Here is an 11,681-nt window from a genome sequence, read left to right on the forward strand (position 1 = left end):
CATCAGGCTGCAAAACAAAAGTTCTTGTAAAAATTGGTTAAAAAGACCAAAGCCTCAGGGATTTCAGTGAGCTCCAACAAGACTCAGGTTCCCCCAAGTCAGCTGGCAGCATTGTCAGGTATTCCAGAGGGAAAGGACAAGTGTGGGAGGGGAGAACGGCTCATTAAATGCCTGTGCCAGCTTCACTTCCTCTGCCCTGCAGCCCTGCTGCCGTGATAGCACCATCAGTGATCTCCCAGATCTACCTCATCTCAAGGCTGCTCATCACAGAGCAGCAGACAAAGGTAAGAGCACAGCAGCAGCCTAGGAAGGTGATCCTTGGTACTCTGCCCTGTGTGCTGTGGGCTTTGTTTTCGGTGTTTTAGCCGAAGCTTGTGTGCTTGAGAACATCAACATAACCCCCAGGGAGAAAGGCAGGTGGAAAATGCCTCCCCAGAAGAGGAGAGTGAAATGCTGGGATGGTTCCAATGGCCATGCAGAGATGTTAGGGGGAGATCTTTGTCTCCTGAGCTCCTGTAATTGCCACACTTGCTAAGGGAGGGATTTCTGAGCCTTCTTGTTGGGGGTGGGGGTGCCAGGTGAGGGCCTGGCTGCTTGCCACCTCTCAAGGTGATTCTGTCCCCCATGGTTATGTTCTATATTTTTCCTCTTTAGATTGTAAGCTCCCAGGGTTTGTCATTGTTTCCTTGTTCTTCACTGCACTTACTTGATCTGGAAGGTTGTTTAAAGAGTGAATAAATGCAGCACGATGGTTTTCAGTACAGCTGTGTGGTGTTCATCCCTGGGCTGAGAATCACAGACTCACAGAGCTGGGAGGGCTGGAACGGGCCTCAAGGCTCAGCCAGTCCCAACCCCTGCCATGGGCAGGGACACCTCACACCACAGCAGGTTGCTCACAGCCACCTCCAGCCTGGCTGCAAACACCTCCAGGCAGGAGGCTTCCACCACCTCCCTGGGCAGCCTGTGCCAGGCTCTCACCACCCTCCTGGGCAACAACTTCTTCCTCACAGCCAATCTCAATCTCCCCACTTCTCCTTTTGCTCCATCCCCCCCAGTCCTATCCCTCCCTGACACCCTCAAAAGTCCCTCCCCAGCTTTCTTGCAGCCCCCTGCAGATCCTGGCAGGCCACCAGAAGGTCTCCTGGGAGCCTTCTCCTCTCCAGCCTGCACAACCCCAACTCTCTCAAGCTGTGCTCACAGCAGAGCAGCTCCAGCCCTCTGCTCCTCCTCCTGGCCCTTCTCTGGACACCTTCCAGCCCCTCCAGAGGCTTCCTGGCACAGAGGCTCCAGAGCTGGCCCCAGAGCTGCAGCTGTGGTCTCAGCAGAGTTGAGCAGAGGGGCAGAATCCCCTCCCTGGCCCTGCTGGCCACACTTCTCTTGCTGCAGCCCAGGCTCTGCTTGGCTCTCTGGGCTGCAAGTGCTCCCTGCTGGCTCCTGCTGAGCTTCTCCTCCCCCAGCACCCCCAAGGCCTTTTCTGCAGGGCTGCTCTCCAGCCAGTCCCTGCCCAGCCTGTGTCAGTGCCTGGGATTGCCCTGCCCCAGCTGCAGGACCTTGCCCTTGGCCTTGTTGACCCTCCTGAGGTGGTCCTGGGCCCAGCTCTGCAGCCTGTCCAGGTCCCTCCAGCATGTCTGTAAGAAGCTAGGCGTGGACAGAAGAGATGGTAGGGGGTTTAGTGAGAAACCATATTTGAGGCATGCAGAATCCAGAGAAGAAAAACTTAAGTGTTGCTTTTATCCTCTTTTTGCAGAGTGAACTCAGCCCAGTGGGGAATGAGACAGCTCCTGGCTCTTGGGCCAAGGGAATAGAATCACAGAATGCTTTGGGTTGGAAGGGACCTTAAAGATCAGTGAGATTGAGCCACACTCAGCAAGTGTGCAAATGACACCAAGCTGAGCTGATAAGACTCAAGGACAGGATGGGAGCCATCCAGAGGCACCTGGGCAGGCTGCAGAGGTGGCTGAGGAGAACCTCAGGAGGTTCAACAAGGCAAAGGGCAAGGTCCTGCCCCTGGCTCAGGGCAGCCCTCAGTACCAACCCAGGCTGGGGGTGGTGAGATTGAGAGCAGCCCTGCAGAGAAGGCCTTGGGGGTGCTGGGGGGGAGAAGCTGGACAGGAGCCAGCAATGGGCACTGGCAGCACAGAAGGCCAAGGGCAGCCTGGGCTGCATCCAAAGCAGTGTGGCCAGAGCTGGAGAGAGGATCCTGCCCCTCTGCTCTGCTCTGGGGAGACCTCACCTGCAGGGCTGTGTTCAGATATGGGACCCCCAGCATGAGAGGGACCTGGAGCTGCTGGAGAGGGTCTAGAGGAGGCCTCCAAGATGATCAGAGGGCTGCAGAACCTCTGCTATGGGCACAGGTTGAGGGAACTGGAGCTCTTCAGGCTGGAGAGGAGAAGGCTCCAGGGAGACCTTCGAGCTGCATTTCAGTATCTGGACACGATCAGCTGTGAGGGTCTCTTCCAACTCAGGCATGGAACCCCACCAACACACAGCAGCACAGGCAGAACCTGCTGGCACTGCTGAAGGACTGGACCTCTCCTGTCCTCTTTTAATGTAACATTCCATAGGTACAAAGGAACCCCAGAATGGGCTGGGTCGGAAGGGACCTCAAGGACCATGCAGTTCCAACCCCCTGCCATGGCAGGGACCCCTCCCACCAGCACAGGCTGCTCAGGGCCTGGCCTTGGACAGCCTCCCTGTGCACCCTGTGCCAGAGTCTCCTCACTCTCAAGAACTTCTCCCTGGTGAAACAGATGGAGCTTTGCAGAAGCCCTCTGCCCTCACCTGCTCTGTGCTCAGCAGCCTGCTCCCTTCTGCCCCTGGGCTGTCTGCAGCACGCAGGAGAGTTGGTAACTTCTCGGGCTGGGCTTTAACTGAGGCTGCTGCAGCCTCAGCAAACGTGCCTCCAGTGTTTTGTGTTTGCTAGCTGCTGAAGCCATGCAGTTCCACTGCTCTCTGGGTAGCACCACTCACAGGCTGGGTAGCACCACTCACTGGAAAGTATTCAAGAAGCTTCTGGAGTGGAGCTTCAGCTCTTCAGACTTTCCCCTGGGAGGGCAGTGGTGATTTCGGTTTTCACTGTAGTTTTTCACCAAAACAAAGACAGACACCTTCAGGTTGGGAGGGGTTTCCCCTCAGCCAAGCAAGGGTGGGAGGTAGGTGAGTGGAAGCCCAGGAATGAGTCAGGGCAGCTCTCTGCCTTCTCACCCCGTGGCTGGGCACTGACTGAGCGCTTCACATCCAGGAATGGGCACTGTGGGGCAGAGAGGAGCAGGCAGACCTGCCAGGGAAGAAATTCTTCACTAGGAGGGTGGCAAGACTCTGGAATGGATTGGCCAGAGGGGCTGTGGCTGCCCCCTCCCTGGAAATATTCCAGGCTGGCTGAGGCTTTGAGCAACCTGGGCTGGTGGGAAGTGTCCCTGCCCGTGGCAGGGGGTTGGATTAGAGGATGTCTAAGGTCCCTTCCAGCCTAAGCCGTTCTATGATTCCCCAAAGCTTCAGTTTTTCACTGGCTATTTCAAACAGCAAGCCAGTATTATCAGAGCAAGCCCCAGGAGCTGCACTGCCAGCTGTGGAGATGTGGCCTCTCAGTAATGCTTCAAATCAACACCAAACTGTACTCAAACCTCCCTCTTTGGATGAGCTTCCTGCCAGCTGCCTTGAATGACAGTGAAAGCAGGAGCCTTGAGACCATTCTGACGCCACTCCATCCCCCCTGTGTCACTTTGATGCAGCTCCATCCACCCTCTCACCACAGCAAAGCCGTGTGGGTTTGGGTGGGAGGCACAGGGGAGAGGCAAACTCGCTTTCAGGTCCGGAAACTCTGCCTTAGCTTTGGAGCACACACACTAAAACCCCTGAAAGCCTGCTGGTGACTTCAGGGTTTGGGGGGTGGGGTGTTTTCCTCCCCTCTCTGTTCTCCAGCTCTGCTGGTGAAAGTAGTGCAGTCTGTTCTCGTTGCTTCTAAGCCCCATGTTGCTGATGAAGAAACAGCCCTTCTCCGGCTGTACTCTGCTTTCTTGCCAACCGGCCTGCTGAAGGTCATCATTCAGCAGGAGAGCTGATTGCTGCTGTCACTGCAGTGCTGCCCAACCACCAGCGCCTTCTAGTGATGCTCCCGGATCCTTTTGCTTTTGCCAGAGCGCTGCAATTGGTTTGATGGCTCTTGCACAAAGCATCTGCAAAGAGATGCTTTCCAGCAAGCCAGCAGTGCTTCCAGGAAGCACACTCTGAACTGCAAGTTTTGTTTGGCTCAGCCTCCTAAGATGGATTTGGCTAAGAGCAGGAGGAGGTTGAAAGCTCAATGAGAAAGAGGTTTAGATAAGCTCAGGCACTGTCAACTCTTTTGGGCAAAAGTTGCTGAGCTAAGGTCAAGAGTTAGGAGCATCTTGAGCCAGGAGTTTAAACTACTGGCTTCCTTTAAAAGCAGAGCTGGGCCAACCTCTGTGCTAAACCCAAACCAGACCCCAAGTGAATCAGAGATTCTCAGAATGGCTTGGGTTGGAAGGGACTTAGAAGATCAGCCACCTCCAACCCCCTGCCATGGGCAGGGATCCCTCCCACCAGCACAGGCTGCTCAGGGCCTCATCCAGCCTGGCCTCCAGGCAGGAGGCAGCCACAGCCTCCCTGGGCAGCCTGTGCCAGAGTCTCCCCAGCCTCACTGGGAAGAGCAGGAACACGAGCTCTGTGCTAGGAACAAATTGCTGCGTGCAGCCTTCCCTATGATCTCAGGAAAGCTCATTTAGATCTAATGCTGCCTTAGAGCTCTCTGCACATGGACAGTCAGGGAGCAGTGTGATGCCCTGGAAATCCATGAGGAATTAGTTGGGGACCTGCTGAGCCCCTTGGACCCCCACAAGTCCATGGGAGCAGATGGGATCCATCCTAGGGTGCTGAGGGAGCTGGCAGATGAGCTGCCAAGCCACTCTCCATCATTCTCCTCCAGTCCTGGCTCACTGGAGAGGTCCCAGGTGACTGAAACTGGCCAAGGTGGTCCCCAGCCACAAGCAGGGTCGGATGGAGGAACCTGGAAACTCCAGGCCTGGCAGCCTGACCTCAGTGCCAGGGAAAGTGATGAAGCAGATTATCCTAGGGGCAATAACTGCCAGGTCCAGCCAGCAGGGATTTAGGAAGGGCAGGTCCTGCCTCTCCAGCCTGATCTCCTTCCATGCCCAGGTGACTGCCTGGGGGCTGTGGGGCAGGCTGTGGATGTGGTCTGCCTGGACTTCAGCAAGGCCTTTGACACCATCCCCCCCAGCAAGCTCCTGGCCAAGCTGTCAGCCCCTGGCTTGGACAGCAGCTCTCTGAGCTGGGTTAGGAACTGGCTGGAGGCTGAGCCCAGAGTGGTGGTGAATGGTGCCACAGCCAGCTGGCAGCCAGGCACCAGTGGTATGCCCCAGGGATCAGTGCTGGGCCCCATGCTCTTTAACATCTTCATTGATGATCTGGATGAGGGGGTTGAGTCAGTCATCAGCAAGTTTGCAGATGACACCAAGCTGGGAGCAGAGGTTGGTCAGTTAGAGGCCAGAAGGGCTCTGCAGAGGGACCTCGACCGACTGGACAGATGGGCAGAGGCCAACAGGATGGCATTCAACAAGTCCAAGTGCCAGGGGCTGCACTTTGGCCACAGCAACCCCAGGCAGAGCTACAGGCTGGGGTCAGAGTGGCTGAGAGCTGCCAAACAGAGAGGGACCTGGGGGTGCTGATTGACAGCTGCCTAAACATGAGCCAGCAGTGTGCCCAGGGGGCCAAGAGGGCCAATGGCATCCTGGCCTGCATCAGGAATAGTGTGGCCAGCAGGAGCAGGGAGGTCATTGTGCCCTGTACTCTGCACTGGTTAGGCCACACCTTGAGTCCTGTGTCCAGTTCTGGGCCCCTCAGTTTAAGAAGGACATTGAGAGACTTGAAGGTGTCCAGAGAAGGGCAACAAGGCTGGGGAGAGGCCTTGAGCACAGCCCTGTGAGGAGAGGCTGAGGGAGCTGGGGTTGCTTAGCCTGGAGAAGAGGAGGCTCAGGGGAGACCTTCTTGCTCTCTACAACTCCCTGAAGGGAGCTTGGAGCCAGGTGGGGGTTGGGCTCTTCTCCCAGGCAGCCAGCACCAGAACAAGAGGACACAGTCTCAAGCGGCACCAGGGGAGGTTTAGGCTGGAGGTGAGGAGAAAGTTCTTCACTGGGAGAGTTGTTAGCTGTTGGGATGTGCTGCCCAGGGAGGTGGTGGAGTCCCCATCCCTGGAGGTGTTCAAGAGGGGATTGAATGTGGTACTTGGAGCCATGGTCTAGTCATGAGGTCTGTGGAGACAGGTTGGACTGGATGAGCTTTGAGGTCTCTTCCAACCTTGGTGATACTGTGAGACTGTGACATGTGATACTGTGAGACTGTGCTATGTGATACTGTGATTGTGACTCTGTAAAGTCTGAAATACCAGAAATGAGGCATTCCTAAGGCTATGCCATTGTCACTGCTCCTTAACCTGGTTTAAAGTACCAAGCTGAAACAGAATCCACTGATTTTTCTGGCAGTGGCAGTGAAAGCACCAAAATCAGCTTCTGTCTGCTGTGTCTGTTGGAGCCTTTCTCTCTCCTGCACTTCAAAGCCTCTCAGCCTCACCGAGCTTCCTTCCTTCACACTAAATGTCAGTGTGGAAACTTCAGAAATGCCAGCTGGGGTCTCTTAAAAGGTGAAACTGTCCAGTCCTTCAAATGTCAAAGTCATGGAGAGGAAGAGTATTTCAGGTTATGTCCCAGGGCTCTCAGCCTCTCCTCCCCAGGCACTGCTGCAGTCCCTTCAGCATCCCTGCAGCCTCCCTTGGACTCTCCCCAGCAGATCCCTGTCCCTCCTGAGCTGGGCAGCCCAGAGCTGGATGCAATACTCCAGGGGAGGTCTCAGCAGGGCAGAGCAGAGGGGGAGGAGAAGCTCCCTGGCTCTGCTGGCCACACTCCTCTGAATGCCCCCAGGACCCCCTTGGCCTCCTTGGCCCCCAGGGCACCTTGCTGTGCCCTGCAGAGCTTGCTGCCCAGCAGCACTCCCAGCTCCTTCTCCTTGGGGCTGCTCTCCAGCAGATCCCCTCCCAGGCTGTGCTGCTGCAGTTTCTTCTTCCTGCCCAGCTGCAGGACTCTGCTGCTGTCCTGGTGGAGCCTCAGCAGGTTCCTCTCTGCCCAGCTCTCAGCCTGCCCAGCTCTCACACAGCCCTCAGGTGTCTCAGCCGAGCCTCCCAGCTTGGTGCCATCAGCAAACCTGCTGAGCAGCCTCTGTCTGTCTGTCTGTCATTGCCATCAATGCCATTGATGAAGATGTTGCCCAGGACTGGACCCAGCACTGATCCCTGGGGGGCTCCACTGGTGCCAGCTCTGCAGCTGGGCTTGGCCCCACTCTTTGCACTCTGCTGTGTGGAGGTGTCCTTTGCAGAGCCCCGAGCTGACTCAGCTGCTGTGCAGCACTGCTGCAGCTGGGGAATGTGTCCCTGCCTGGCCCTGGGGAAGCTGAGCTTTGGATTTTTATACTCATGCACTTTTTTTTTTAAGCAGCTAGGAAGAATAAGCAGCCAAGAGCTTTGTCACTGCTGCAAAGCAGACCTCCACCAATCTCTTCTTCCCTCCCACAGGTAAGGGCAGGCAGCCCAGGCAGTGCTGCAGTGCTGGCTCGTTCAGAGCTGAGGTATCTACAGCATTCCAAGCCCCTTCAGCTGAGGAGCAGCTAAGGAGCCGGCAGGCATCCTGCTCTGCTCAGCCTGCAGTGTGGGGCAGCCAGGGCAAGGGAGCTTAGGGCAGCAGATCTCTGCTTGCTGCAGGTCTCTCTCTGCTTGCTGCAGCCCTGCAATTCCTCCCTGGGCATCTCCCAGGTTGTTGTGCCCTGGGCATGGCTGCCCCAGGCTTTCAGCTTTTCTTCTGCTCTGTACTGGGCAGTGTGCAAGGCAGGAACTCCCCTTCTGTCTTTCTGGAAGACCTGGAATATGGCCTGCATTCTTCACCTGGAAATAGCAGGCATGGCAAAGCAAAGGCATTGTCTGAGTGGTTTTATGGATGTGCTTCTGCTGATATTGTATCACAGCATCACAGAGCATTAGAGGGTGGAAGGGACCTCCTGAGACCATCCAGTCCAACCCCCTGCCAGAGCAGCATCACCCAGGGCAGTCTGCACAGGAACACATCCAGGAGGGTTTTGAATGTGTCCAGAGCAGGAGACTCCACAACCTCTCTGGGCAGCCTGCTCCAGGGTTCCAGAACCCTCACAGCAAAGAAGTTTCTCCTCATGTTGAGCTGAAATCTTCTTTGTTCAAGCTTGAACCTGTTGTTCCTTGTCTTATTCCTGTGCACCACCCACAAGAGCTTGGCCCCCTCCACTTGCCCCCCAGCCCTCAGCTACTGATAGACATTGATCAGATCCCTCTCAGCCTTCTCCTCTCCAGACTCAACAGCCCCAGGGCTCTCAGTCTCTCTTCACAGGGCAGATGCTCAAGTCCCCTAAGCATCCTCCTGGCTCTCCCTTGGACTCTCCCCAGCAGGTCTCTGTCTCTCTTCACCTGGGGAGCCCAGCACTGGACCCAGGATTGCAGCTGTGGTCTCAGCAGGGCAGAGCAGAGGGGCAGCAGAACCTCCCCAGCCCTGCTGGCCACACTTCTCTTGCTGCCCCCCAGGACCCCATTGGCTCTCTTGGCCCCCAGGGCACATTGCTGTCCCATGCAGAACTTGCTGCCCACCGGCACTCCAAGGTCTTTCTCCATGGAGCTGCTTTCCTGCAGGGCAGCTTCTAACCTGTCCTGGTGCCTGCTGTTGTTCCTCCCCAGATGGAGGACCCTGCACTTGTGCTTGTTGTCCTTCTTCTACATGTATCTCCTGCCTTGTCAGTTCTGTTCCCACTCTTACTGCTTGCTAGGTGAGATAAATGAAGCAGGCTTGCAAAGCAGCATCTTCAGCAGGCACAGCTCATGCCAGGACAGGCTTTGTGGCAGCTCCCCCTCCCACAGCCCCACAAGTGAGTTGTGTGCGGCCTCTACAGGACCTGGAGCAGAATCACAGAAAGGGAGGGGCTGGAAGGAGCCGCTGAAGATCACCCAGTCCAACTCCCCTGCCCTGCAGGCTCAGCTGAAGCAGGTCGCACAGGAACACATCCGGGTGGCTCTTGTGATTGTCCAGAGAAGGAGCCGCCACAAGCTGCCTGGCAGCCTCAAAGGCAAGCAGCTCCTTCTCATCTTTAGATGGCAGTTCCTATGCTCAAGTTTATTCCCATTGCCTCTTCTCTCATCACTGGGGAGCGCCGAGAAGAGCCTGGCCCCATCTCCCCGATGCCCACCCCGTGGCTATTTGTAAGCCTTGATAATATCCCCTCAGCCTCAGGGTCCTGCTCAAGAGCTGCTCCGGATGAGGGGCAGGGCACCAGCGTGGCAGGGGGTGGACAATTCATCCACTGCCACCCCCCTGCTGTGGGCAGTCATGCACAGGCTCAGACTGTGCACTTCATTTTGCATCTTGAGCAGCAGGAGTAAAACCTGCCACTGTGGCAGGAAACACAAAAAGAAAGGGGAAAAAGAGAAAAAGAAAAGGGGGGGAGAAAGAAAAAGTAATGGGGAGGGGAAAGGCAAAAAGGAAAACCCAGAGAACAAAGGAAGGGGAAATAAAGGGAGGCATCAACAAAGAAAAGAGAAAAAGGAAGGAAGGAAGGAAGGGAGGGAGGGAGGGAGGGAGGAAGGAAGGAAGGAAGGAAGGGAGGGAGGGAGGGAGGAAGGAAGGAAGGAAGGAAGGGAGGAAGGAAGGAAGGAAGGAAAGGAGGAAGGAAGGAAAGGAGGAAGGAAGGAAGGAAGGAAGGGAGGAAGGAAGGGAGGAAGGGAGGGAGGGAGGGAGGGAGGAAGGAAGGAAGGAAGGAAGGAAGGAAGGAAGGAAGGAAGGAAGGAAGGAAGGAAGGGAGGGAGGGAGGAAGGAAGGAAGGAAGGGAGGGACGGAGGGAGGAAGGAAGGAAGGAAGGAAGGGAGGAAGGAAGGAAGGAAGGAAAGGAGGAAGGAAGGAAAGGAGGAAGGAAGGAAGGAAGGAAGGGAGGAAGGAAGGGAGGAAGGGAGGGAGGGAGGGAGGGAGGAAGGAAGGAAGGAAGGAAGGAAGGAAGGAAGCATGGCAGTATGGGAGGGAGGGAGGGAGGAAGGAAGGAAGGAAGGAAGGGAGGAAGGAAGGAAGGAAGGAAAGGAGGAAGGAAGGAAAGGAGGAAGGAAGGAAGGAAGGAAGGAAGGAAGGAAGGAAGGAAGGAAGGGAGGAAGGAAGGGAGGAAGGGAGGGAGGGAGGGAGGGAGGAAGGAAGGAAGGAAGGAAGGAAGGGAGGGAGGGAGGGAGGAAGGAAGGAAGGAAGGAAGGAAGGAAGGAAGGGAGGAAGGAAGGAAGGAAGGAAAGGAGGAAGGAAGGAAAGGAGGAAGGAAGGGAAGGAGAAAGGAAGGAAGGAAGGGAGGAAGGAAGGGAGGAAGGGAGGGAGGGAGGGAGGAAGGAAGGAAGGAAGGAAGGAAGGAAGGAAGGAAGGAAGGAAGGAAGGAAGGAAGGAAGGAAGGAAGGAAGGAAGGAAGGAAGGAAGGAAGGAAGTCTCTATTTTTCAAGCCCAGACTGATCTCTTTATCAGTTTATGTTCCCCCAAAACCCTGAATCCAGGTAAGACTGAAAGCTGTAGCACGCTGTGTCTCTCACACACACACCCCCCTGGGTCATTTAGAAGCGGTCTCGCTGTGGTGCTCAAGGATGTGCTGTCCTGATGGCCCTAGCAGAGTTTGCTGATGGTTGGAGTTGATGATCTTAGAGCTCTTTTCCAGCCATGGGGATTCTATGATCCTGTGAACACAGAATCCAAACTGGCTGATCAGGATGAGGCTCCTGGGTCCAGTGCTGTTTAACAAAGGCTGTGGCTATTGTCTAAAGGCTGTGGCTATTGTTTAAGGTATTGTCTACCTAGGCTCTGGGAAAGCCTTTGACACTGTTTCCCTCAGGGTTCTCCTGGGCAAACTGCCTGCTGATGGCTTGGCTGGCACAGGCTCTGCTGGATAAAGCCCTAGCTGGCTGGACAGGCCCAAAGAGTGGTGCTCAGCGGAGCTAATGCAGGCAGTGGCCAGGCAGCAGTGGTGCTCCTCAGGGCTCAGTGCTGGGACCACTTCTGTTTCACATCTTTATTGATGACCTTGATGAAGGCACAGAGTGTGCCAGCAGTGAGTGTGCTGGTGGCACCAGCTGAGGTGCAGAGCTGATCTGCACCAGGGCAGGGAGGCTCTGCAGAGGGGCTTGGAGAGGGTGGATCCATGGCCAGCGTTCCCAGGAGGAGCTTCATCAAAGCCAGGTGCCAGGGCCTGCACTTGGGTCCCAGCTGAAAGTGGCCAGAAAGTCCAACAGTTACTTTGGAGAGGAGGGGAAGCACTCAGGCAGCCCCCTCCCTGCCCCTCCAAACTACAAACAAATACCCACCCCCCCATTTGCAGAAGTGAAACTTGGTGCCAGGGTGAGCAATGGGCAGGGAGCGGCAGGACGGCCCCGGGCGCGCTGCTCTCGCCAGACCAGAGGGCACAGGGCTGGCGTCATGTGCAGCATGCAGGGGGCTGCTGTGGCTGTAGGGTTTGGGTTGAGGTGGGATCCCTTGTTTTGGCGGGGGGGCTGTTGGAATTGCGTTTGGTCTGTGGTGATTCGGGGTGTGAGTGGGTGGGGGGCTCCTTTGCTTGGCTAACTGCTGTTT

Source organism: Dryobates pubescens, chromosome 18 (genome assembly GCF_014839835.1).
Source record: "Dryobates pubescens isolate bDryPub1 chromosome 18, bDryPub1.pri, whole genome shotgun sequence".
Lineage (NCBI taxonomy): Eukaryota > Metazoa > Chordata > Aves > Piciformes > Picidae > Dryobates > Dryobates pubescens.